Here is a 27,901-nt window from a genome sequence, read left to right as displayed (position 1 = left end):
CTGAAACAGACTCCAGGCTCTGAGCTGTCAGAACAGAGCCCGACGCGGGACTAGAACCCACGAACTGTTAGATCATGACCTGAGCTGAAGTTGGACGCTTACCTGACTGAGCCACTCAGGCGCCCCTTGAATGTTTTTTAATGTTTATTTATTTTTGAGAGAGAGAGCGTGCGCGTGTGCAGGGAAGGGGCAGAGAGAGGGAGACACAGAATCGAAAGCATGGTCCAGGCTCTGGGCTGTGGCCACAGAGTCCGACCTGGGGCTCGAACTCACAAACCATGAGATCATGACGTGAGCTGAAGTCAGATGCCCAACCAGCTGAGCCACCCAGGTGCCCCGCCAGTCCCTGAATCTGAGAAGCACCCAATGCCACCTAATTCTGCAGAGTATGGAAGGCCTGGATGCGCCACTCCCTATAGTTTTCCCTTTGTGGCTGCTAGAGGGGCGAATGAAGGCTGATATTTCCTGTCCTTCAGAGAAGCGACAGCAAACAGGTTTCTCTTGATAACATTAGCTGATACTTACGTTGCAAATCTTTGAGGCATTATTTTACTAACAAGGTTTCTGTGTTTTTTCTTCTTCTTAATAAGAATTTCCTTCCAAGGTACCTGGTAGCTAAGCTAAAGGTAGGAGGTGAGGGGAGCCAACATAGGTCTAATCTGATCCTCTCCTCCTGATGACTATGAACCTGGGGTCCAAGAGGGGAATCAGGACGAGACAGGCATTAAAATTATCATAAGCTGAGCACAGGGCTACAAAGCCCTTTCCACCTTGTTAATCCCCACAACCCTGTGAATAAGGGGTATCATCTCTATTTTTTCAGTTGGAGCAATAGGGGCTCAGAGAAGTCATTAAACTTCCCAAAGTCACACAGCCCGTTAGCAGAGTTAAGATTTGCTTTCCAATTGATGTGATGGTAAAGCAGGGGGTCTCTCCACCTCCGCTGTGGTCCTTGAGCTCAATATGCTTATGATCTGCCCGGAGATATGTCAGAGGAGTTTGTAACATACACTCGTCAAAGCGCTCGTGTCTGGAAACAACGAACTTTTAGATTAAATTAGGAGGAATTGCTGTGGTTCGCCTGCTTATATGCTTTCTTGGGTGGAAATGAAAGGGAGGCTACAAGTGGGTGAGGAGTATAGGGGCATGGAAAGATGGGGGTGTGTGGTGTTATAAAGAATGTTCTGGAATATGCTGTTAATATATGCATAGTGTTTATGAATTATTGTCACATTTTACTTTTGAATACATTAACAAGTACTTTGGGGCACCTGGGCGGCTCGGTTGGTTAAGTGTCCGACTTCGGCCTAGGTCAAACTCGCCGTTGGCCAGTTTGAGCCCCATGGTGGGTTCTGTGCTGACAGCTCAGAGCCCGGAACCTGTTTCAGATTCTGTGGCTCCCTCTCTCTCTCTGCCCTTCCTCCACTCGCGCTCTGTCTCTCTCCCTCAAAAATAAATAAACATTAAAAAAAATTTTTAAAAGGGGAGCCTGGGTGGCTCAGTCGGTTGGGTGTCTGACTTGGGCTCAGGTCATGATCTCACAGTTTGTGGGTTCGAGCCCTGCATCGGGCTCTGTGCTGACAGCTCAGAGCCTGGAGCCTGCTTTGGATTCTGTGTCTCCCTCTCTCTCTTCCCCTCCCCCACTCGTGCTCTGTCTCTCTCTCTCTCAAAAATAAATAAACATTAAAAAATTAAAAAAAAATTGTTTTACAAGTACTCCTTGTTTCCCTATGGGACAATCATCTGTCATTTGGCTGTGGCAGAATACGTTTAAGAACAGTCACAAACCACCTTGCCTTTAGGGACTTGCACAAGGCCACTCTGACTGATTAGTAACCACTTGAATCAGAATTCAGGTCTCCCGGTTTCCAGTCCAAAACTTGTGTCACGTTGCCACTTTTTAAGATTTGGCCTGTGAGTGTTGACTTAAGGGATCCTCTAACTGAGAAGAAGAATTTGACCACGTGGGAGGACTCCAAAGGCTTTCACTAAGACCAGTGAAGTAAATAGACCCGCTTAAAAGTCTGCTTCCTGTTTACTTCTTTTCCTTAATTTGTTAATCCATGTAGCAAATGGTTGTTGAGGAAGTGCTCCTTCCACACTCCTTGGAGGTGTGAGTGAGACTTAGGAAATAGGTCTTCACCCGCTCTGGGAATTTGACGAAAGGTATGGATCCTCGTGGCAGACAAATATTTACATACATTTTTGGGGTGTTATTGGACCTACCCAAGTCTGTCCATTGAGGTCATGGGCTTCAAGTGAAGAGCTTTTGATCTAAGGGTTCAACCTTGAATCAGTTTCTGTTCCCAAGTCACTCATAACCTAGTTGCTTAGTACTTCACCTTGAACTTCACAGCCCAATCATTGAAGGATCGACAAGCATTTTCTGGTAATGAAGTAAAGTTTGCTTCTCTTTACCATTTTCATGGCACCTACAGGAAATTCATTTCTCCTCAAGCTTTAATAAGAAAGGTTTTGAAAAAAAAAAAAAAATTAAAAAAAAAAAAATAAGAAAGGTTTTATACCGGGGCACCTGGGTGGCTCAGTCAGTTAAGTGTCCAACTCTTTTTTTTTTTTTTCAATGTTTATTTTTTGAGAGAGAGACAGAGTGTGAGTGGGGCAGGAGTAGAGACAGAGGGAGACACAGAATCCAAAGCAGGCCCCAGGCTCTGAGCTGTCAATACAGAGCCCAGCACAGGGCTCGAACCCACCAACTGTGAGATCATGACCTGAGCCGAAGTCAGGCCCTTAACTGACTGAGCCACCCAGGTGCCCCTGGTATCCGACTCTTGATTTTGGCTCAGGTCATGATCTCACGGTTCACGGGATCGAGCCCCACGCTATCAGCGCGGAGCGTGCTTGGGAACCTCTAGCTCTCGGCCCCTCCCCCATTTGTCTTCTCTCTGTCTCTCTTTCTCAAAATAAATAAATAAACTTAAAAAAAAAGAACCCACAAAGGCTTTATGCCAGATGCCACGGGGGACACAAAGACATATTCCACACAGGCTCTGCCTTCAAGGTGTCTTTTGTCCACTGGGAAGTACAGACAGTAATACCAGAATAGAGCAATTTCAAGGTCCAGTGAGTGGGACAGCTGATGATGATCATGGGCATTCGCAGCAGGCAGGGCACCTGGTGGGTCAGATGGTGCTCAGGTAAGAGAAGGGGAAGCTGGGGCCGAATTCCTGCCCTTGGTTCCTGTGAGGGAGACTGAGAGCAGGAGTCCAGGCAGGGTGAGTACTCGGACAATGCTGGCTGTTCAATCTCACCCCAAGGGCCCACATCCAGTGTTTCTGGGAGCGGGGTGGCGGGGGTGGGAGGGGGGACCTGGCTGGGAACCCTGGCTCCACAGTTACTGCCTGGGTTTCCTCAGGCCAGTTTCTTAATTTCTCTGAGCCCCAAAGATGGTTGGAAAAATCAGTCCAGAAGGTGAGAGTCAGCAGGTTGGATAGAATTTCCTTAACCAGGAGCTATTGAGAAAAATCTTTCCGAGCCTTTTTGGGTGCTGGCTTGACTTCATTTGGTCCCCTGGAAGCAAAGCGGTACCAGTGGCCAGAGTATTGCTGGGTCGTAGGGTTGGACCAGAACAGTTACGGCTGAGGTGGGAGAGGCGGTCTCACCCTTGGTGTGTTTGGAAGGTATTAGCACAACGTAGCCAATGCAATTGTATATCACAAGTATGCGTCGTGTGTGCTCGCCACACTCGAGATAAATACAGCTCACTTCTGAAGCACTCTCCGCAAAGATGGAATGATAAGAAAAGTAAATAAATAACTGCCAATAAAAGGCAGCGTAAGATAAGCACCAGGGAGGAGCAAATCACTCTCACTCTGCTCTGGGTGAGTGAAAGTCTTTGCTAATCTGGCGCTCGAGATGGGTTTTCAAGAATGGGTAAGGCTTTTGAAGTCTTTTTATTGTTCTGATCATAAAAGCAGCGTATGTTTATCGTAGAAGTGTTGTAAACACAGAAGGATAAAAATATAAGCACCAATAATCCCACACTCAGAGCTAATCACTATTAATATTTTGGTGTGTTTTCTTTTCCCTTCACCTGTAAGTGTGCACATACGCAGTGTAAAATTTGGCTCAAACTATCACAGATGTGCAAGGGTATATTACCTGCGCCCTGCTTCTGTGACGGTTACCACTACCTTAGTGGCCAAGAACCTGGATCAGGAATCCAAAATCCGGCCTCAAGGGGGCGTCAGCAGGGTCGCGTTCATTCTGGAGGCTCTTGCCTCTGCTCTTTTGCAGATTCTGGAGGCTGCCTGCATCCCTGCTCCCCGCCCTGCCTCACTCTGACCTCTGCTCCCATCCTCGCATCTCCCCGTCTGACTCTCCTATTGCCTATCACCCTTTTACCAACGTTATAGGATTACATCGGGCCGGCCTGAATAATTCCCTAACCATATGATTAACTTCATCATATCTGCAGAGTTCCCTTTGCCATGTAGAGTATCATACTCACAAGTTCTGGAGATTATGACACGGACAGCTTTGGAGGCCATTATTCTCTCTCCCAGGGGAATTATGGTGTGCGTGATCGATTTTATCAGGCATGTTGGTGCTTATGGGGAGGTGATACCACACAAATACGCAGAGGTGGGTGTGGCCTGATAAGAGAGACTTTTTTTTTTTAAATCTTGCTTTTTTTATGAGTTTTTTTTTAAATTTATTTTTTTTTAACATTTATTTATTATTGAGACACAGAGACAGACAGAGAATGAGCAGGGGAGGAGCAGAGAGAGAGGCAGACACAGAATCCAAAGCAGGCTCCAGGCTCTGAGTTGTCAGCAGAGAGCCCAACGCGGGGCTTGAACTCACAAACCGCGAGATCATGACCCAAGGTGAAGTCAGACGCTTTACCGACGAGCCACCCAGGTGCCCCTAGGTTTGGTTTTGTTTTGTTTTGTTTTGTTTTGTTTTGTTTTGTTTTGTTTTAATTTAACTTGGGGGAGGAGGGCAGAGGCAGCGGGGGAGAGAATCTTTTTTTTTTTTTTTGAAGTTTTTATTTATTTATTTTGAGAGAGAGAGAACAAGAGCGATGGAGAGGCAGGTAAGAGAGGGAGGGAGAGAGAATCTCAAGCAGGCTCTGCACTGTCAGCGCAGAACCTGACATGGGGCTCTAACTCATGAACTGTGAAATCGTGACCTGAACTGAAATCACGAGTGGGCCGCTTCACCAGTTAAGCCCCCCAAGCGCCATAAGAGAGAGAGAATCTTAAGCAGTCTCCAGGCTCAGTGCAAAGCGCAACACGAGGCTCAGTCCCACAACCCTGGGATCGTGACCTGAGCTGAAACCAAGAGTCAGACGCTGGACCGACTGAGCCACGCAGGTGCCCGGGATAGGAGAGTCTTGAGTATTCTGCAGTAAAGAGTGATACACGGGTCATTAGAAGCTGAGGACTCAGGTCTCTGCCTCACCTCTCATGGTGTGGCTTTGGGAAATCCTTCTAGTCTTCCTTTGGCTTCAGTTTGCTGCTCAATAAAGTTTTCATTTTGACCTTCATCGGTGGTTTCTGTGGGCGACCAGCCCTGGGGCCTGTGAAGTCCCTGCAAGTCAATGAATCTACGTGTAGCAAATCACGTGGCAGCTCCCAGTAGGTGGTATTTTTGAAGCACACGGGGTACTGATGAAGAAGACATGCCATTCATTTGAAAGTGTTACCGAACTAGGGATGCCTGGGGGCTCAGTCGGTTAGCGTCCAGCTCCCACTCAGGTGATGATCTCATGGGTTCGAGCCCCGCGTCGGGCTCTGTGCTGACAGCTCAGAGCCTGGAGCCTGCTTTGGATTCTGTGTCTCCCTCTCTCTCTCTCCCTCTGCCCCTCCCATCTCATGCGCTCACGCTCTCTCTCTCTCTCTCTCAAAAATAAATAAGCACTAAAAATTAAAAAAAAAAGTGTTACTGAAGTCATAGTAGCTATTTGTTGGTCCACAGACTCTGGAAAGAGAAAACTACTCACATGGGGGGAATCCATCAATGTATCTTTAAATGGAGTTTAGAACCACTTGGGTGGACCACTCGGGTGGGCAGATCCAGCACAAAAACTCTTACTGAATTGAGGAGGAATGGGGAGACTTGTTTTGCGGGCTGGTTGGTTGGTTTGGGTTTTGTTTCAGGAGAGACATGGGTGGAACCCTGCGGTGGGAAGGCCGCCCTGGAGGTGGTGTGGGGTCTCAGACGTGGGGACTGCCCGGATCACTGCTCTTGCCCTAGCTCCCTCATTTCCCTTAGTCTTTGATGAAAACTCACCTCCTCTCTGCAGCCTTCCCTGGCCTCCCCAGTACCACTGCTGAGCCTCTCTCACCTACCACCCAATCCGTGTGTCTCCTTCCCAGGCTTGGGCGGTCTCCCTAGTGCATATCTCACCCTGACATCTGATGTCCTTTCTCACCGACCGTCTCCCCTACCCCTGTGCTGACTGCATGTGGACAGACTTTGTCTGTTGACTTTGCTATTATAGTCCCAGCCCCCAGGGCACTTTATTTTTAAAAATTAGTTACATTTCTTATTCAAGTGTCATTAATATACAGTGTTATATTAGTTTCACGTGTACAACATGATGCAACAATTCTACATTTCTCAGTGCTCATTGTGATAAATGTGCCCTTAATCCCCTTTATTTCACATATCCCTCCACTCCCCTCCCCTCTGGTAACCATCAGTGTGGTCTCTGGATTTAAGAGCCTCTTTGTTTGTTTCTTTTTTTTCCTTTGTTCACTTGTTTTGTTTCTTAAATTCCACCTATGAGTAAAATCATATGGTATTTGTCTTTCTCTGCCCGACATTTTTCACCTAGCATAACATCCGGCACCCAGAACACTTTAGAAGGTATTTCATAAGTAACTGTAGGATGAATGAATGAGTGAATGAATGAATGAAGATGTGAGGGATGAGGAGGGCCTGTATTGTCCAGCTCACCTTATTCACTGCCTTCCCACCCCAGCTCCTGGGGGTTTCCACTCTTGGGTGTTTCCAGTCTCTGAGACTCCTGCATCCCCTGCCCCTCCCTCCTCCCGCCCCCAGATCTCTAGATGTCTCTAACTTTTGCACAGCAGTTCAGCTCCTTTGAATTTGAATTTGCATGCCCCACACGAAGAGGCCAGCCAAGAGGGGTTCAAGAGAGCTCAAGGGAAGGCAAACTTTAAAAATCTTTTTTTTTCCTGTTCTGCAAAAAGTGCTTATCAGAGGCCTCAACAGAAGTGCACATAGGGAACCCGTGCACAGTGCCGATGGTGGCATCTACACACAGTAGGTGCTCAGGTGAGAACTGAGATTCAGAGGTGCCGCCTCTAGGCCTCGCCCTGAGGTTTGCCTATAAGGCGGAAGGGGCTTGACCAGAGGTGCTGACACAGTGTTCAGAGGGTACTTCCCTATGCTGAGGTGGGCAGTGACCTAACTTAGGATTTGTTCAGAGCCTGAGCAGCGAGGGGTCTAACACATTGGGACAGTCTGGTTCTAACTCTATTCATTGCCAACCTGCTGTGTGGCCTTGAATCACATTCCCAACCTCTCTGAGCCTTTGGATTATCTTCTGCAAAGAAGCGACACCAGCAAATTAGAGTAGGAAGTGGTTTTCAAAGGTTGGGCTACTGCTCAGTGCCATTCGAGATGAGAGGCCCTGGATGGAAAAGCCTTTGTGTACCACTTGTCTGAGACCTAATGCAGAAGTCACAAACAGCTGCGTGTCTGGGGGTATCGAGTTCTCAGGGAAGGTGTAGACGTCTTTTGACAAAGCTTTGGGCGCCGATCGCTTCCTGTGGGTACTTTAGGTCAGGATGCACAGCTCAGTTGACCTTGTCAATTCTCATCTCTCCCTGGTCGGTGAAGGGGAGGGGTGGGGGGGGGGTCTGGGAACTCCCATGAGGAAGCTGCACTCTATCCTTGTCTCCCTTCCCTGCCCCCCAGCGGATCACCAGTTTCGAGCAATTTCATGTCCTAAATTGTCTCCGAGCCACCCACCTGTCTGCATTCCCCTGGGTACCACCCGAGTGCCGTCCCCCGGGTTCCTGTAACAGCCTCCCTAGCCATGTCTCCCCTGGTTTGCGGAGCAGCTAGCGTGATGCTTAGAGCTGGACAAGTATCACACTCCTCCTTGGTTGAAGCCTCTCAAAGCCTCTGCTCTGCTTCCCCTAAACCCGAGCTCCCCCCGTGGCTCCCACTGCCCTCTGTGATAATCTTGTCTGCCCTTTATAACTCTGGCCACATGGAGCCACTTGCCCCATACTGTCCACCTCCAGCCCTTTGCACCTGCTGTTCTTGTGGCTCGACCCACCATCTTGGCCAGCTTCTCTTAGGTAACTCCTACTTGATCTTTGGGCCTCTCTTTTTGGGAGGCATTTTCCCCTGTCGATTTCCCTGACCCACGCTCTCTGGCCCGGGCTGAGATTTCTCTTCCTTGCTAAGTCTGATTCTCTGGAGGCATCTGCCTGGAATGCTAGTTTGAGAAGGTTTTTGAGACCAAGGTTTGTGGGACAGAAAGTGGTTCGAGGTGTTTGCAGCGGGAGGAGGGAGCGTGTGCCGTGAAAGCTTAGCCGTGCTGGTGCCATCCTTCCCCCCACCTAGGTCTGGCTCGCTCCTCCCCAGTGAAAGCCTCTGACTGCTTCTGCTCACAGTGATCTTGCCTTCTCCAAATGCCTTTGTGCAGAATCAGCACCACACAACTTAGCCCTGATTTCTTCCGCAATGGTGTTAGTTGTTGTTTCTGGTTCTAGGCCTAGACTGGAAGCTCCTAGAAAAGAAGAAGCTTTTCATCAAATCGTCTATGTTCTCATCCAGCAGGACTGGAACATAGTTGCGGATGGCTGGATGGCTGTTTGCAACCCTTCACTCTGGCGGGTCACACCCTGATGATGGCCACTTGTCCCCCTCCCTATAGCCCCTGAGAGCCCACGCTTCTACAGCTTCCCTCCTCTGCAGGTGCCTGCCTCTACCGTGCTGGAGCTGCTCACGGCTCCCTCCTTCCTGTCACTCAAGTCTCCTCCTACGTTCGATTCAAACGTCATCTCCCAAAAGACCCTTTCCTCACTACCCACCCTGCTCCTCTGTGACTCTCTAGAACCTTCCTCTGCTTCATATTCTTTAGAACCTGTGCTCACTTTCTGAAAGTATTTATTGTGTGTTTCCTTTTTTCTTATTTTTTGTCTACCCCACCCCATGTGCCCCCAGTATAATAAACATACCCCTAAAGGCCATGTTTAGTCTGTCTGGTTCTCACTATATCCTCAAGCCAGGCACTCTTGCTGAATGGATGGATAGATGGATGCGTGAGTGAGTGAGTGAGTGAGTGAATGAATGAATGAATACCTAAGGAATGGACTGTATGTCTTTGAGGTTGGTCTGGTAGGAGAAACCTTTCACCAGATTATTAATTTCCCAGTTCTTTGGGAGTATGGCCTCTTGATCTGCAAACTCAGGAGACTTACAGATGCTCTTGCTTTCTGGGAGAAAGCTGAGTGTTTAGAAGAAAGAAAAAAAAAAACACACACAAGGGAAAGAAAATGGCTGCTGGGTTGTACAGAGACTGGGCCACCTGAGAGTCAAAGGAGCCATCGGCCATCTTTCTGCTCCTCAGCTTTTCCAGCCTCCTGGGAAGAAAAGAGGCCATGAAAGGGCCCTTCCCGTGGCCATATTGGCTAGAAAACAATGAGCCACATTTCCCAGCTGACTCACCAGGAAGGAACAAATAGCCCTCTGTGGGTCTCTGAGCCTTGGACTTGAGAATCCCCTGAAGAATGTTAAGGGGGTTTAATGTTTCTTAGCAGAAAGTGCTTTAGGAGAAAGGAAATAGGGACCCAGGGAGGCATTTTCCTGTATCCTTTTTGGTCTTAACAAATAAGGCCTGTTCCTCAGGAGAATGTTTTGTTCTCTCTCTCTCTCTCTCTTTCTTTTTTTTGCTCAAATTTTCATCCTCAAAGCCTATTGTTCAGGGTACACTCAAGACTGGAGTGTTGCTGTGTTTTCCGAATATTCCTTACTGGGACCCATTCAGAAAATACCAAAAGGAAAAAGGAAAAAAATGAAAACAATCTATAGTTCCAGCACTCAGAGGCAACTCTCTAGCTGTTTGTTTCTCTCATATATATTGGTTTCTCTTGTATGTATTTATGAAAAGCGGGAACATGTCATACACTGCTTTTTCACTTGACAATATATCACAAGCAATCGTGAATGTTCTTTAAGAAAAAAATATTTCTTGATTACAAGATAATATACTTTTGTTAGAGAAAACTAACAAATAAAATTAAGTTTAAAAAATAGCACAGGACATAAATTGTTAAAAAATTGAATTTCATCATTCTCGGAGGTAATCACTGTAAAATATGTATCTAATTATTCTTTGAAAACTTATTCTTAAAAACACAATTAAATTTAAAAACCTATTCTTAAAAAGGTAAAAATAGGGCATGTTGTATAGTCAGTGAGTCCAGGGAAATAGTCTCTTATAATATGGCTATTTAAAATCAAGTACAGGACTGCCTGGGTGGTTCAGTTGGTTAAGCATCCGGCTTCAGCTCAGGTCATGATCTCACGGTTCCTTTATGAGTTTGAGCCCCGCATCGGGCTCCGTGCTGACAGCTCAGAGCCTGGAGACTGCTTCGGATTCTGGGTCTCCCTCTCTCTGCTCCTCCCCTGCTTGCACTCTGTCTCTGTCTCTGTCTCAAAAATAAATAAACATTAAAAAAATTTTTTCATGAAGTACAGTTCATACTGTAGGCTCAATGAAATCTATTTAAATCGCCTTCTCCCTTGCCTTTCTCTACTGTAGAGCCTGGAAAGTAAAAAATGCCCAGGTTCCCTTGCAGCTAGGGATGGCCCTATGATTTGTTCTGGTCAATGAGATGAAGGCAGATACCTGAGGAAGGCTTCTCTTCCCAAATAAATTTTTTTTTTAATTTTTTTTTCAATGTTTATTTATTTTTGGGACAGAGAGAGACAGAGCATGAACGGGGGAGGGGCAGAGAGAGAGGGAGACACAGAATTGGAAACAGGCTCCAGGCTCCGAGCCATCAGCCCAGAGCCCGACGCGGGGCTCGAACTCACGGACCGCGAGATTGTGACCTGGCTGAAGTCGGACGCTTAACCGACTGCGCCACCCAGGCGCCCCACTTCCCAAATAAATTTAAAAAGAGAAGACTTTTGCCATTTATATTTCCCTCTTTTTTTCTTCATGGAATGTGAATATGATACCTGGGGTGCAGCAGCCATTTTGAGTACATGAGGACACAGTCCACAAAAGACAGTATGGCAGGAAATAGTAGAAGCTATTGATGATTTTCATGACAACTTCTCCAGCTCTGAGCTGTCTACCTTTGGAATTCTTTTTGAGGAGAAACATGCTCCAGGCTGGTTTAAATCACCATTTGTGAGTTTCCTGTCACTTGCAGCTGAATGCCCTTCCAACTGATTGGAGACGCATATAAAATCCAGTATTATTCCTGTCTGTCATTTATCTTTTTATGCTCCATGTAAAATTACCAACTCTCACATCAGAACTTGGTCAGGCTGTATTGATAATAATCCAGCCAAATACTTATTTCAGATGGTCATTTCAGTGTGAGTTCCTAATGCCTGGCTACTCAATTATTTTTATGTAGCTTTCTAATTTTTCCATTCCTAAACCCTCTTCAGTGACCGCCTTGCATCCCCAAGTCAAAGGCTGAGCTTTATGTTTCTGTGTGTCACAGTGTTTTGTGAGTGGTAGATACTCAACAAATATTAGTGGTTTGATGGTCCGATTTGAACTCTCTGGTTTCTTGATTACAGAATATGTAAGGATTTCTGAGACTATTGATTTAGACATCTTTACGGGACCCAGAAACACAAAATGATGTTTGTTTTTTTAAGACGTTAAGCAGAATAATCGAGATGATACTGTCATACTATTGTTTATGGAATATTTTCAGCTGCCCATCTTCCATCATTTAGTAATTATTATTATCAGCAACTTAGCCCAGTGATAAGATTATCCTTTTGAAAAAGAGGTTGTATTTCGAAAGACCTGGAAATGATTAGTGAGGAGGCTATGGTTCTGCTCATATCATCTCATGATTGCAAACGGAATGTGGTTAATTAGTTGCACTGTGCTCAGTGTACCCAGACCCTTGTAATTGAGGGGTAGGTTTTCTTGCCTGTCTCAACAGGTGGTGGGTCAGCAGGAGCCTCATGACCAGGCAGACAGAGAGAAGAGAGCAGTATGGTTGCCAAATGAGCTTTTGAAACAAATTGACCCAGAGTGTTTGTGGTTCCAAAAGGCACCAGGTACTCATCATGCAGTTCTCAGTATGTGATTGGTCAGTGGCTAGGGTGGGGGCAGGAACCTTGATCTCTGCTTCTGCATTTGCAACAGCAGGATGAGAACCTTAATGAGGGTCTTCGGCTCGCATCTTCCTTTACCTTCATTTACCTGTCTCAACCCATCTTCTTGAGCCCAGGGGGCCAGCACAATGAGGAAAATGTCACTCGGGAGGACAGTCTTGTTGGTCTCTTCCCAATGGGAGGCCGGAGGGCCAGAGGCCAAGGCCTCTTGGTGACTGCAGGAGCCTATTGGGCTCTGGCCGCACAGCCAGTCAGGTGAGTCACCTGCGCAAGAGAAGAACCCGCACAGCCAGTGGCTGAGCTCCAGGATTGAGTGGTGCCAGAGGAGGAGGTGAAGCATGAAGGAGAGCGCTTGGAAAGAGGAGAATGGAGAAACCACTGAGCTCTTTTATTCTCCTTCATTCCCCAAATTAATTTTCCTCAAGAATTAAAAGTTCTGGGGCACTTGGGTGGCTCAGTTGGTTAAGCGTCCGACTTCAGCTCAGGTTATGATCTCATGATTTACAAGTTCAAGCCCCGCATGGGGCTCTGTGCTGACCGTGTGGAGCCTACTTGGGATTCTCTCCCTCTCTCTCTCCGCCCCTCCCTCACTTGTGTGCATGAACTCTCGCTCTCTAAGTAAATAATAAACTTAAAAAAAAAGAATTAAAAGTTCAGGTTTAATGGGCCCTCCCTTATACAAAGATCACATTTATGGAAGCACCATTAAGTCATTTCTTTTTTTTTTTTTCATTTTTTTTTCATTAATGGTTTTATTTATTTTTTGAAAGAGAGAGAGAGAGAGAGAGAGAGAGAGAGAGAGAGAACAAGAGCAGGGGAGGAGCAGAGAGAGAGGAAGACACAGAATCCAAAGCAGGCTCCAGGCTCTGAGCTGTCAGCACAGAGCCCGATGTGGGGCTCGAACTCACAAACCATGAGATCATGACCCGAGCCAAAGTCGGACGCTCAACGGACTGAGCCACCCAGGCGCCCCTAAGTCATTTCTTATAACAAGGTATTAGAAGAAGGTCCACAGGAAATAAAGGAGGAAGACGTGTAGGTTAGCAAGGATCATAGATGTTTGCACATAAAGAGATTTGGAGGTTGTTTGGGCCACCATTTGCCTTTACTGATGTGGAAATGCCAAGACAAGAAGGTGGTGTGCCCAAGGTCACATGGGTTCCGGATGCAACCTGGCTTCTTTTCACCAGGCCTGGTGGTCTTTCCCTCCATCCTTTCTGAGCCTCCTTTTATATTTCCAATGGGGAACAGCTGTCCACAGCTCTTCAACCTCTGGGCTCTGACTCCTGTGCTCTGCACGTCTCTTCTCTGTTCCTCTCCCATCATCTCCTTATTGAGGTCCCTCTTCCAGGGTCAGACCACCTGGTTGCAGAAAAGCACATATCACAAGACTGGGAATGTGCCGGTGCTCAGGCAGTGTCAGCCCTCCCCCTTCTCCAGCATCCTTTTGCTCTTTGGGGAGAAAAAGCTATCAGAAGCAACTGGAAACCCAAACTGGATGCTTTGTATGTACTAAACTATATTGTGACCTGTTTGAAGGCAGGGGCTTTCCTTTAGTCTCTCCTGCAAATCCAGGGCCTGCTATATGATCTGGTACATCGTAGGTGCTCAATACGAATCTGTCGAAAACAAATGAACGAGTGTCCACATGAAAAATGGGTGCGATCCTCAGAGTACTCAGCGGAGGTTTCCAGAAGGGGTGGAGCCTCAGCCAGCCTCCAAAAACATGACCACTTGTGATTTCTTTCGTTATATATTAAACGTATTGAACAGAGTATTCCTTGGGCCAGACATTCTTCTCGGTGGGGAGGGAGTGGCCATTATTTACATAGAGGTCAGAGAAGGCTTCATTTAGGAAAAGAGAAGCGTGTCCTGTTCTATGAGAGATCACAGTGCCCGGGCATCCTACCCAGAATCCTCCCACCCTCATGCCATTGCTCCCTAGAACGTTCTTTTTCCTTCACTTCCCCACATAGATGTCCCGGTAGTGAAATTAGGCTGGCTGGCAGCAGAGCTGGGAGGGTGAAATTATGGTGTGGAAAGGTATGGCAGTGACACCTGGGCCAGGTGGCTGAGTGTCCTGAAGCTTTGAACCTCAGGCCCCGACTTGCCCTCCAGAAGCCAGTGTCCCCCAGGTGGGTTACTATAGCTTATCCAACGCTGGGCTCTCCTCTGAGATTATAAAGTCGTAGACAGATTTGTGCCTGTGCGTATCAGGAACCTGGAAAGTGCTGTCCTGTGGAGATGTAGAGCATTCTGTGTTCTAGACTGGAAGCTCAGATCTGTTCAAGGAGGGAACAGATCCACCTGTTCTGGGAGGGATCCCTGGGGCACTTCTCTGTCCGGCAGCTGTGAGGTTGGCATCCACACGGGATCCCCAGAGAGGCCCTACTCAGGCAAAGTCGTCCTAATGACTGTGTTCCAAACTGAGATGTTACGCGTTCTGCTTAATGATACAGAGGACCATTTGTATTCTGTGCAATGATTATGCTATCGATAGTCTGGGACTATCGTTTGGATATAAATAAGGAGGTGATCCTGAAGACTGGGAAACTTGGGGTGACCATAGGGCATGTGCCTTTCCTGTGGAGAAGGTCCGGGGCTATCATCAGACTCTAAAAGGGCAGTTGCTCTCAATGGTGGAGTTCACCTATGTAATGTGTATGAGGGAACTTGGCTTCTTAGGCGTGGGGAGGTAAACTGTCAGTCCTGTAAAGGCAAAGTCACTCTCCTGTGTGTCTCTATTCTCAGCACTCACTACAACACCAGACGTGTGGGTATCCCACACAGTAAGAAATTCAGTGATACCAGCCTGGTGTCCTACAGTTAAACTCGATTCTGACATTATCTGGAATTGGTGTCAGATCCTGTAGTTTATGGGCTCTGTCCCACAAGACTACCTTTCTTCTACTTGAGATGCCAATCTTAAATCCAAGTTACACCTGTATTTCTATAAATGAGAGGTTCTCATGACCCACTCCTCTGGTTCAACTAGTTTTCTAGAGTGGCTCACAGAACTCAGGAAAACAGTCTACTTATTGACTTGTTATAAAAGATACAACTCGAGAACAGCCAGGTGGAAGAGGTGGGGAGGGCAAGGTGTGTGGGAAGGGGCAAGGAGCTTCCACGTCCTCTCTGAGTGTGCCACTGTACCGGAACCCTCGGTGAGCTCACCAGTCTGGAAGCACTCCCAACCCAGTCCTTCTGGGTTTCCATGCAAGCTTCATTGCATAAGCGTGACTGATTAATGGCCAATGGGCCATTGGTGATTGAACTCAAATCTCCAGCCCTTCCTCTCTCCCTGCCAGGTCGGGAGGTGGAGCTAAAGTTCCAACCAACTAATGGAGGTTCCCCCTGGCCACCAGCCCCCCATCCTTGGGGGCTTTCCAAGAATCACCTCATTTTAACATGAACTGCAGTGTGGTTGAAAGGGGCTTGTTAGGAAAACTAAAAGGCATCTTTATCCTTCACCGCCTTTTCCCTTCAGAAATTTCAAGGGTTTTAGGAACTCTGTGCCAGGAATGGGAACGAAGACCAAAACATACGTTTCTTATTAAAAAGAAACTCACAACATCACGAATCCTGAACAGTTGCGTATTTTACGAAAGGCTTTGATCTTTCTGATCAACGAGTCAAGCAGAGAGAAGAAATGTCAAGGTTGCCTTCCCAGAACACCATGACAAAACCACTTCAAGGAGACACCAGCCAGAGGAGCACCTGGAGGTGCCCATGTGGACGCTGCTTTGAACAGACACTTGCTTGGAGGGAATCTAAGACAGCTTGCAACTGTGTTCCAGCACCTGTGTGGTCTTGCTGGGGCAAGATGCAGACCCGTCTCTTGGCTCCAGCCCAGGGCCGGGGAGCCCAGCACGTTTCTGCCAGTGGGAAAACAGCAAACATTTATCTGTACAAACTAAAATGGTGAATCCCTACTTTCCATGAGGTAGGAATTGGGCAATAGAAATTTCCAACCCAATTGTTCCTGCTGCAGAAGATCATGATCATTTTGTATGCAATGATTTAATTTATTATTATTTGCACTTTGTTTTAAATGGCTAATTTTTAGCCCCATATCAGTGCATTTTGCATTGAAGAAGTGCGTCACACATTTTAAAATACTTTTTTATAAATCTATTTATTTGAGAGAGAGAGAGGCAGAGGGAGAGAGGATCCCAAGCATGCTCTGCGCTGTCAGCCCAGAGCCTGACACAAAGCTCCAGCTCACAAACCATTAGATCATGACCTGAGCCGAAATCAAGGGTCAGAAGCTTAACTAGCTGAGTCACCCAGGCGCCCCTAAAATACTTTTATGTTTATTGTTTTTGAATCACTGGCCTCAGTTTTCTCATTTAGGACTTGTGGGGACTAAACAAGATCAGGGGAAAATGAAGGACATCACTGTACCTGCCAACTGAGGTTCATCTACAGCCCTGTGTTAAGGGTTCTGAGGTCACTTGCAAGCTTTGCAAGAAGAGGCTTCCTGATTGGTCAGCTCTGCCATGAATGTAGGAGGAAGGTTGTTGGTGCCCTGAACCTCACAATGTTTATTGCCTTTTCCAGCCGTAAGATTCTGTGATGAGGGCAAGGGTCGGCAAGGTTACAGCCCTTGGACCCACTGCAGTCTACTACACGTTTTTATTTAAATAAAGTTTTGTTGAGGGGCACCTGGGTGGCTCAGTCAGTTGGGCCGTCTGACTTTGGCTCAGGTCATGATAATGCGGTTTGTGGGTTCAAGCCCCACGACAGGCTCTGTGCTGACTGCTCAGCGGAGTCCGGAGCCTGCTTCAGATTCTGTGACTCCCTCTCTCTCTGCGTCTCTCTGGCTCATGCTCTGTCTCTCTGTCTCACAAAAATAAATAAAACCATTAAAAAAATAAAGTTTTGTTGAAACACAGTCACACTGCTTTTACATATTCTCTATGGCAGCTTTTGTCGACATGGCAGTTGAGTAGCTGTGACAGGCATCGTAAGACCCACAAAGCCTAAATATTTACTATTTAGTTCTTTACAGAACAAGTTTGCTAATTTTGTTTTACGGCACTTAAGACATGTTTTTCAAATATATGCATCCTGGAAGGTAAGAGTTAGCAATGACTGAGAGAGACAATTGAGTTGATTACAGGCGAAATTTATTTAATACCTCATGAAGCAGGCAGTCTCTGGACCAAGGGTGGATGGAAGTCAGGAAGCTTTTCTACGATAAAGAATAAGGTATAGGGAAGAGACAAATATAAAATGAAGAAGGAAAGAAAAAGGAACTGTAGAGCCCAGAGTTAACTTTACACCTGAGGATTAGCCGATTGGATATACTGTGTTTTTGGCGGAGCAGAGCAATTACAGGGAGATGAAAGTTATCAAAGATTTGACATGTTGATGTGGCGTCCTGGGCATCTGGGGCCTAGAAATGTACTTCAACTTAAGGAAGATCTTATTAGCCTTCTTACGCAAAAGAGGCACCCCAAAAGAAAGGCCTGTGCTTAAGGTCACAAAGCCATCTACAGTTATATAGATCTCCAGGGGCCCTGATTCATTCCACTGCAACTCATGGCTTCTGCATAGAAGAGAACATCTTAGTTCAGAGCAGAATTTATTCAGTTGGTTCTAAGGTAAGAATTTCACACCATGTGTTCAAATGAGGTCAATGGATTATTATTTTTTCATGTGCAAGAAAGGGACATGGCTATTGGTGGGGTTTAGGCACTTTGATTGTTCAACACTTTGGGTTCTCCAAGAAGCAGGTGCCGAAATGAGTAGGTGTGCAAGAGCTTTATTGGGGGAAATGCTTTCGGAGGATGGAGAGGGAGGAAGCAGAAGTAGGTGGGCCTTGGACCGTGATGCAGGTCTGAGCTGGGAAGGGAGAGAAAGAAGGAAGGAGGAGCCACAGAGGACAGCGGTGCAGCTCTGAAAACGTCACTGCTGGGCTGATGGAGTCATGTTGCATGGGCAGAAAAGGATTGGCTCTGGCCCTCTATCATGCCCAGCCATTGACCAGCAGCAGCCTGGGGAAATGCGGTCTTGGCTGAAATATGTCATGGATGCAAAGAGGCAGTATCTGGAGGATGTTCATCAACTAGGCTCCTGCAGTAGGTTCTCCAGGAGGGGAAGCTGCTCAGTACACCTCTACAGTGCCACGGCATGCATTGTTTGCCTGCACACCCTTGCCAGGTTCTATGGCAGGCCTGGAAGCTACAGGAATCCGAGGAACATCTTTGCCATCACCAGGGAGCTCAGGATCTAGCCGGGAAGACCAATCCGCACACCCGGACAGGGAATGTGCGTTAAATAACGACGAAGCCGGTAGTGAAAGGAGAGTGACGGAGCAGTCTGAGATCGTGAGGAACCAAGTGTAGTGGTGGTTCAAAGAGGCATCCTTGGGGGGAAGCTTGGGATATTCTCATTAGGCATTAGGATAGGCGTGTATGCTGGGCGTTCTGTGTCAACACAGCCTTGCCCACACCCACGTGTTGCCTCCACCCATTCAGCATTCACTGAGTACCGAGCAGGGACTAGGCTCTGTGCCAGGTACTGTGATTATGTGGGTCCCTGGCCATAAACCAGCTTTTGATATTGAGGGGCCTTGTAGACACCGATGAGTCATTAAAAAAAACAAAAACAAATCTACAGGAAGGCGTGTGGGTTTGTGTGGGACTCCTAATGACTAGAAACCTGCTGCTATTCACAGCAAGACGCAAACAATGGGCGCTTCTTGGTTTCCGTCCCTGGGGTTCCCTGGGTGATGCCTGGAGATCTGTATGCTTCTTAAGTACCTGGAGCCTTCTGATAAAGGGGTCCTCTGTGACCGCACATTAGTGACTCTTGACTCTTGAGTAGGGAAGCAAGAGAGAGAAACCCACAAGCCCCTTGGAGGATCAGCTCTTATAGTCTATTTAGAACCTTTGGCCACCGTGAAAGAGAGTTAGTACGTACATGTATGTGAATGGGTATTTTGTTTACATTATGGAGCAAAAAACTACCCGTGCACAGACTGACTTTATCTTGAAGATCTGTGGGGATTTTTTGGCCTGAACAGTTGCCGAATTTTTTTAAATTTTGGAGATTCCACATTAAAATCTCTATTTCCAGCCTCTCTTGAAAATAAAGAAATCTGGCAGCATGGCCTACATTTCCCCATGTAATATTTGGCTGAAGGTGGTAGACGTCCTTAGATGGGGTGTGTACCCTGCATTTGACCTCAGCCCCCACTACTCCCTATTAATTACAGCTAACCTATTTCTTCTTGTTTACATTACCTGCCTGGTGCTAAGATGCTTTTGGGTTTGTGATATATACTGGACAGTCTCCCCAACTCCATTGGCAAGTGTGTGTGTGTGTGTGTGTGTGTGTGTGTGTGTGTGTGCATGTGTTCTGCCCTTGTGCGGTGCAGATAGTTCAAGCCCGAATCAAACAGGGTTTTTGTTCGGCTATGACACAGACATCAATGGTAGGCATCAATGGGTAGCTTATTAATGGAAGTTTGTACAGATCTTCTCAGAGATGAAACACCCATCCCGGAACTAGGTACTCAGAAGATGCCTGAAGTAGGAAAAGCTACCTGGTCACAGGAGCCAGTTTCTCTACTCAAGGGCCGACGTAAACAGGAAGACAGCTATCAACCACCTATGTAAGGACAGACTTTTACATAGCCTTGAGGAAATTAAAACTAAATCTACTTGTGCCCTTCTCTGAAGGCAACAGAACACATGTATCTAAAAGCAAGGAAACACATGCATGAATATGTGCATAGATCTGTATTCTCCCAGATATGTATGAATATGGATCTAGATGCACATGTTGTATGCCAACACACACATATGATTTTGGGAATGCTGGAAAAATTACTGAGGGAGGATGGGAATAAGTGGCAGCTTGTGAGAGACAAAAAGGCAATGAATCTAAGAACTCTCTTAAGGTGCCTGCATGGCTCAGTTGGCTGAGTGTCTGACTCTTGGTTTTGGCTCAGGTCATGATCCTGGGTTGTGGGATCAAGACCTATGTCGGGCTCCATGCTACTAAGCATGGAGCCTGCTTGAGATTCTCTCCCTCTTCCTCCCTCTGCCCCTCTTCCCCTCTTCCCCAACTTGTGCTTTCTCTCTCTCTCTCTCTCTCAAATAAATAAGATTACATTAAAATTAAAAAGAACTCTCTTATGAGTGCTAACGTGAACTCCCAGAAAGATCATGGGTTTGTGGAGTCAGATGGCCTTAGGCTTAAGTCCCTACTGCACCACTTATTAAGTGCATGACTTCAACTTAGTTAACCTCTCTGAGCTCTACTATTTCATTCTCTGAGATGGGTGTACATGTTCCTACCCTATAGGGTTTTCCAGGACTTGGCTCATGGTAGGTGACAACAGATATTGTTTCTTTTCAGCAAGTTGAACCTGCTGATAGGTGCTTGCCTTGTTTTTCCTGATGCCCAGTATTCTCTGGTTCTCCCCCTGAAGTGGGAGCAGATCTAAAGATACCCTTTCATCTTCCATGAGTGGGTCCTGTAGATAGCTCAGAGATATGAGGGGCCTGGAACTGGCTTGGCACTGCTTGATATCTTGGAGAGTTTTCTAACTGGCTCTTTCCAGCAGTTTTCCTGGTGTTGTACTGCAGTCCGCAAGTAATGGGCCCAAGGAAAGCAAGTGCAGTTGGCACGATCTTGCTGCAATGGGTCAAGATCTAGAAGCCATGAGGTTCCTGGCTGGTTCCATACTTCCTGTCCTTTCACACCCCTTCTGTTCATCCCATGTTCCCGACTCTCAGGTTGAAGCACTTTGCATTGGAATCTCTACTTCAGAGGTGAGCTATGGCCATGCCCATCACCGGCTTTGCCTCCTCTCTCCCCACGGGGAGCTTTGCCCTCCTGCTTCTGGGAGGATCCCCCGTAGGTGGTGCTTGCCAGGTCTGTGCTCTTTGGCTGGGGCTAGACAGGTGATAAGAAGCTGGGTGGGCTCCGTAGCCCTATCACCACACTTGCTGTTCCTGGCTCATGTTTCCCCACATCATTCCATTCAGAACATCTGTTTGTATTGTTTATCAAGTGACCTTAGGGTTTGGATGAAACGTTGCTGGCCACAGGAAAGCTGGGACCATGGCCAACCTTTCAACAGGACTCTCCTCACCTTCTCTCTGTTTTATCTCCCGCTCTTGTCTTCACAGCCATCTTTTCTCCTCATCTTCAGGCTTTCGTGTTCCCTAATCTACCCCGTGATGCATGGCACCTCCCTCACCTAGGTCTATCCTAACCTGCAGTGCCTCCTCCAAGGTTACCCTTCCTCCCACCTGAACAATCAAGACCTCTACTGCTCTCAGTTAAATGTTAGCAAGGAAGCAAGCTGATCTCGCCCATGTTTGGGAATCACGTATCTGCCTTTGAATAGGTCTGTGTCTTTAGAAAAGATACTTAATTTTTCTGAGTGGAATGTATACATTTTTAAAATGCGGATGATAGCACCTATTTGTTGGTCTAATTGCCATTTTCTCTATAAATAATAACTAAGCTCTTTTTTCTTTCTTTTCCTTCCTTCCTTCCTTCCTTCCTTCCTTCCTTCCTTCCTTCCTTCCTTCCTTCCTTCCTTCCTTTTTTTTTCCTCCTTGAAGTACATCTTGGAAGCCAGACTGAGAATGTAAGAGAAGATTAAAGACCCATTTTGTGTGCGAAGAGCTGGAGCTAGAAGAAAACATAGGACTTAATTCTGGCTTCGATTTTCGGATGGGTGACTTTTGGCAAGTTACTGAAACTTTATTTCTTATGGTGTCATCTTTAAAATGGCAATAAAAATAATGCCTCCCTCATGCCTAGGATTGTGAGGGCAATTACACAAGTGGCAATGTGTGATGGTGCTTCCACATTGTAAAAACCTGTGCACATATCAGACTCAGCTACTGCTAGGATATCCTAACTTCTAGCTGGAGACAAACCCTTCGAAGCCTAGCTCTCTCACCTGCTTTGTTGTCTTCTTGGTTTTCCGCTATGGGGTTGTGAATTTGTGGCTAAAGGGGAGTGGAGACTTGTACATGAATGTCCATAGCAGAATTGTTCGTAACAGCAAAAATGTGGAAACTATCCAAATGCCCATGAATGAATGGATACACAAATTGTGGTGTATTTTCACAATGGAATATTATTCAGTAATAAAGAGGAATGAGGTGAAACTTGAAAATGTGATGCCAAGTGGAAGAAGCCAGTCGCAAAGACCACATAGTATGTGATTCCTTTACATGAAATGTTCAGAATAGGCAAGTCCATAGGAGACACTAAGTAGATCAGTGGTTATCTAGAATTGGTAGAGGTAAGGAAGGGGCATGGGATGAAGAATGACTGCTAATGGGAAGTGGTTTCTCTTTGGGGTGATGGACTGTTCTCAAATTGATTCTGCCGATGACCACACAGCTATGTGGATGTGCTAGAAATCATTGAATTATATCATCTAAATGGTTGAATTGTATGGGATGTAAATTATGTCTTAAGGAGGCTGACACACACACACACACACACACACACACACACACACACACCCCTTTGCTTTTCCTCTTTTTTCCCCTAGTCGGAGCCCTGTAGGGAGTTCCCTTGGAGATGGTTTGGCTCTATTTGGCCCTCTAACTTGAGTCCACTTCCTGTCCACCATTGCTGGCTTTCCCCTGCTGCCCTTGGACAGGCCCAAACCCTCTGTGACAAGCTGGCCCCTTCCTTTGGCTTGATTGCACAAAGGACTCTTTATAATAAACTCCTGCCTCCTGAGCTGTGACAGTTTCCTGAGGGCAGGGGAGTCCACCAGGGTGCTCCTTCCTGTCCCCCTCCTCCCAGTGATTAATTCAGTCTTTGATACAGTAGATCAAAGTAAACATCTGTTGAATGAAAGGTTGATGGAGGAGGTGGGGGTGGGGTTCTAAGGCGGAATGACTGCTAATGGGAAGGGGTTTCTTTCCGCTGGTGGCTAAGCGTTATTTGCATAACAAAGGGGTCCCCCTGAATTTCCTTTACCTATGGAGCTCTAGTAGGTCAATACCATTTAAAGGTCTTTTTACATTTCTTAGGGGCAGATAAGAATCTGAAGGGACCTTCTCCCATTGAATCCTTGAAGTCATTTAGCCCAGAAGGGGCTGAGTGACAGGTTCAAAGTCACAGGGCTAGAAAGCTGCAGGGCCATTATCCACTCTCAGTCTTGCTTAACTCCCAGCACCCACCCTCTTCATGAGGCCTCAGAGGCCCAACCGAGAACTGACAGCATGAGAGGGGAGGGGGGGCACGGAAGGATGAAGATTATAGAGAAACTCAAAGTCCCTGCCAATTAAGGGTCCAAGGAAATGCATGTAAAGCATCTCCAACACGTGGGAGCAGGTCACTAGCGTCTTCACATGACTTCTTCAGGGTCACAGTCCGTGAGTTGCTCATCTGGTGCCAAATACGCTTACTGCCCATGAGCCAGCCCTGCTCAGACCACTCAGGCTTGCTTTCTTGGCCGCAGTGAGAACTCTCTTGGCAACATGGAAGCATCCAGTCTGGGAACTGGGGGCCCCACGTGATCGCTCAGGATATTCAGTGACAGCAACTTGCGTCAGGCTCATCCAGTGAGAATGAGGCTCCTGAGCTCCTGAGGCTCACTCCCTGGTCAGAAAATCCTCATCAGGCTAAGCCAAGAAGACACCACCCACAGAATCATTAAATTATAACAAGCCCTGAAACTCACTCCAGAAGCCTGGGTCTGTTTGTCCTTGCAGTCGGAAGGAAGCAGCTGATTGGCTGTCTGAGCTCAGACTAGCAGGCCTTATCTCCGACTAGTTATTATTTGATTAAAGAGGCCTCCTCCTGTGGTGTTTCAAAACCATGCTGGGAGAGTTTACTGCTGCCTAGGGACTTTTTCTGAGGTTACTACAGAACACCCAAAGTCCTTCAGTCTCCAGCTATACAAACAGACACCCAGAGGAGCTTTGTCCACTTCCACACCCAGGCGGGGGCTGTGTTCTCCAGAGTCTCCAGCAGCTTTGCTAATCAGCTGGTTGAAAATAATTCCTTAAACACCACAGAGTCAAGGATACAGGTATTAAAGGTAATTTGGTGGGGGGGGGGGGGTGTCTAATTTCCTAGGATGTCATGGCATTCGAAAAGGGGGTAGGGTGCAGGTCTGGGGTGCAGAGTGGAGAGCAGGAGAGGCAGAGGAAATGGAAAAAGAATGTGCAAGAAAAAGGAAATCTTGAAATTCTACAAAAGGCAAGGCCAAGGTGTGAGTTATTTGCAGCTGGAGAGAGGCGTGAGCATGATCGCCATGTATCATTCACATCTGCAGGCTTTTGCTCCCCGGGAAACCTTTCTCGAGGTCTGTCCACTCCCTTGGTATGTCTGTCATCCTTCCCCCTGGCTCAGAACCCCAAAGTCCCAGTAGGGTTTTGGGCATTATGAGAATCTGGTGGCTTTAGCTTGAAACATTGTCTGATGTGGTTTGCAAATGGGACAAGGCCCCCTGAAGGTTCTGCTTGGTGACACCCATCTTTGTGATGTTGACCACAGAGAGAAAAATGGGGCCGAGCATCTCATTTATGAGAATTTGTTTCCCGCTTTGCCTGGGATCTGTGTGTGATGTGCACTCTCGGTTCTCACGCCCCTCATGGCCCCAGCTCGGCGATGTTTTCCGCGCTTGGGCTGAGAGGTCAAGTCAAAGGGCTTCCTCGCTAAGAATGCAAGCTGGGCTCTGGGCTCCACATGATGCCAGCAGGGATTTACCCACCTGGGAAGAGGATGGAAACGTCCCCTCTAATTGTTACATTTGGCTGGAGGTGCCTGAGGAGGGGAGGATATGATGCAAGACAAGGAAAACATCATTTTATTTGGGTGGAAAACAACGCTTTCATAGTAAATCAGCATTAAAATTGTTGGGTTTTTTTCTTTCTTTCTTTTTGTTTTTTGCTATGTATTTTCGATTACTGCATTTCCTCTCTCTGGCCGTAGTGGTTGTCTTAATTTCCACATGTTTCCATCCAGGTTGTCTTCATTGTGAACTGTTTGTACCTTTGGTTGCTTGTGCTGTGTCCGCTTTGGCAGCATGTTTTCCTGGCTTGCCCCCCCCCCCCCCACCAACCAACTCTGCAGGAGGGGGGCGTGGGGGGGGAGGGAGATTTTCTCGGCAGAGGCCCCACTGGATTTCCTGAGACTATTTGGGGTAATGGTCTGAGGCGCTTGTCAAAGTAAGTCCCCTCCCCCCTCACAATTTTAAGGGAAATGGCAAGAGGGAGGACAAACCCAGAGCCGGGAGTTGTACCTCCTGGACCTGGTTCCTTCCTGCTCTTTTGGGAGCACTTTCTCCCTTTACCATCATCCGGATGGCCTGAGTCTGCTCCTCCTCTCTCACTGTTCTCCCATCTCTGTTCTCCACACGGACACTCATTCTTTGCACCCACCATGGCGGCCTTCTTGCATGTTACCCTTTCTGCTCGGAGCACTTCCTCCCTTCCCTGCCCCCTGCTCTGGCCAAGTCAACAGATTAGTGAGGTCTCTGAGTAAAGCTTCTTCCTCTGGGACTAGGTTAGGATCCCCTGGACCTCACCTCACTGAACCCCCAATCGTGTCGTCTCATGATGGCTTGTTTCCTCATCCACTGCCTCGCACTGGCAGCTCTGTGAAGCCAGGGGCCTTGCTTCCAGCCCAGCAGCGTCCAGCACCCAAGAGACTCTTACTGGCAATAACAGGTAACACTGACGGAGCACCTTCTAGCTGCCTGGCACTGTTCCGAGGGCTCTTACACTTTTTAACTCAGTCCTCAAACTGGGAGGTGTCAACCCATTTAACAGACAAGGGAACTGTATAAAGAAACAAGTTGGGGCACCTGGCTGGCTCCTTTGGTTGAGTGTCCAACTTCTGATTTCGGCTCAGTTCATGATCCCAGGGTGGTGGGATCAAGCCCCACATTGGGCCCCATGCTCCATCCTCTCTCCCTCCCTCCCTCCCTCCCTCTCCATTCCCCACCCCCCTACCACCAAAAAAAAAAAAAAAAAAAGAAAGGAGTTAACCTAGTAAACAGTGGACTTCAGAGCCCATGCTTTCACTCCTATGCCACAATGCCAATCTGGTGCCGAATGAATCCGTGAAAAACGAATGATAGCGGGGTAATGAAGAGAACACTAGGCCACTCTCCCATCTGCTCTGTTGGACCCTTTCACTCAGCCTACTGCACATGAGCCACAGTGCAGGTTGTGCGCAAGGCTCTGAGGATATGGTAGGAAATGGGCGCAGACCCTGACCTGAGTTCACTTTAGTTTTGAGCTACGTCCTCGCTGTCAGGATCTGCTTTATCCATCAGCCTCTCACCTACCTTTGTTTTAATCACTTACGGGCTCTGACCTCATGACTGAGAGGGGCTCCAAGTCAGGAATTTGGTCCCGCCTTGAAGGAAGCACTTACAGAAACTAACACTGCCTGTATGCTTGCAGCAGATCAGGCATTGTGCTAAGGGCTTTCCCTGCCTTAGTTCATTTACCCTCCTTGTGAGGGAGGGGGTTAGCATCATCCTATGTCCTAGAGGAATAAGTTAAGGCTAAGAGAACTATCGTTCCCAAGCTGGTAAGTGCAGCATCTGAGACTCTGATGTATCCAGCCTCATACCCGCATACCAGGGGGTTTCATAAACACTTAGCTCTGGGCTCACTGCCTCCTGGTGACTGGTCCCCTCTGGAATTCAGGCAGATATTTCTGTTTCACTGTCTGCTTCTCCAGTTGCGGTGTGGGGACCTCCTCACTGCTATGTGATCTTCAGCATTATCTTTCCTGCCTGGACCACAATCTAGCCCCGAGCTTCACAAGACCAGAGACTGGTTTGGGAGCATCTGGTCCTAGAACATCACAGCCAAAAAGCCTAAACCAAGGCCCCCAGCTTAAGGGAAACTCCAAAATCTGAAGACCTTTCTTAGAAAAGTAGTACAGCATGGGGGTGGGGGGAGGGGGGGGATGTCATTCAGATCCACTGCTGAATTTTGCTTTCCCCACTTGTTATTTATGTTGTCTAAGCCCCAGTTTCCTTATCTGTAAAATGGGTATCATATGTCTCTGGTGTGGTTACCTTGAATTTTTTTTTAATGTTGATTTATTTATTTATTTATTTATTTTCAACATTTTTTTATTTTTGGGACAGAGAGAGACAGAGCATGAACGGGGGAGGGGCAGAGAGAGAGGGAGACACAGAATCGGAAACAGGCTCCAGGCTCCGAGCCATCAGCCTAGAGCCTGACGCGGGGCTCGAACTCACGGACCGCAAGATCGTGACCTGGCTGAAGTCGGACGCTTAACCGACTGCACCACCCAGGCGCCCCATGTTGATTTATTTTTAAGAGATGAAGAGACAGAGTGTGAGTGGGGAAGGGGCAGAGAGAAAGAAGGAGACACAGAATCCAGAGCAGGTTCCAGGCTCTGAGCCATCCGCACAGAGCCCGATGTGGGGCTTGAACCCACCAGCCGTGAGATCATGACCCGAGCCGAAGTCGGACGCCCAACCAACTGAGCCACCCAGATGCCCCTGGTGCTGTTACTTTGAGAATAGAGATGTTCTGTTCACTAAATGCAGGTGTGTGCCTGCCATGTGTGAGGAACAGTGGAGAATGAGGCC

The 27,901-nt window shown here is 47.3% G+C and overlaps 1 protein-coding gene across 3 annotated transcripts in view; it reads left to right on the top strand.

The window, feature by feature from the left end:
* Nucleotides 1-24,051: 24,051 nt before the first annotated feature.
* Nucleotides 24,052-27,901, top strand: part of GPAM (glycerol-3-phosphate acyltransferase, mitochondrial) — a 63,386-nt gene continuing 59,536 nt past the window's right edge. The window contains exon 1 of one of the 3 annotated variants that reach the window (XM_086680864.1): nt 24,052-24,349. The gene's annotated coding sequence lies outside the window, so the exon portion shown is untranslated. Of the gene's footprint in view, nt 24,359-27,901 lie in introns of all 3 variants that reach the window. The other 2 variants (XM_086680861.1, XM_086680859.1) reach the window with 2 other exon arrangements.

This window comes from Puma concolor, chromosome D2, assembly GCF_028749965.1.
Source record: "Puma concolor isolate L17-30 chromosome D2, mPumCon1.1.hap2, whole genome shotgun sequence".
NCBI lineage: Eukaryota > Metazoa > Chordata > Mammalia > Carnivora > Felidae > Puma > Puma concolor.
Note: the sequence above shows the minus strand (reverse complement) of the source record. Positions and strands in the feature narration are given on the sequence as shown.